This window comes from Penaeus monodon, chromosome 22, assembly GCF_015228065.2.
Source record: "Penaeus monodon isolate SGIC_2016 chromosome 22, NSTDA_Pmon_1, whole genome shotgun sequence".
NCBI classification, from domain to species: Eukaryota; Metazoa; Arthropoda; class Malacostraca; order Decapoda; family Penaeidae; genus Penaeus; species Penaeus monodon.
The window spans coordinates 12,409,649-12,409,972 of record NC_051407.1 but is presented as its reverse complement, the minus strand read 5'-3'; positions in this window follow the sequence as shown (position 1 = coordinate 12,409,972).

The window sequence follows — 324 nt, the reverse complement described above, 5'->3', positions numbered from 1 at the left end:
TCCTAGGAACCAGAATTGCCTTCCCACGTTTATCAACACCCCCCCATAAATATGAATTTCATAGTGGAAAAAAGGAAATATGGAATTGTTTAAAAGCATATCTATTTAAAAATCGTTTTTATAAATCCATTCCTTCCTGTCTGCTTCGTATACTAACTTCCGCGCAAAGGAAGCCTCTGACCGACGCACACCTACTTTTTTTTGTCTTTCGCATTGCCCTTCTGCGGCAGACAACCATCTCCACCAAATATATCTCCAACGGGTTCCCAGGATGCGGTGTGCACATATAAAGAATTGGCTTTTGTGGAACAGAAAACTCTATTG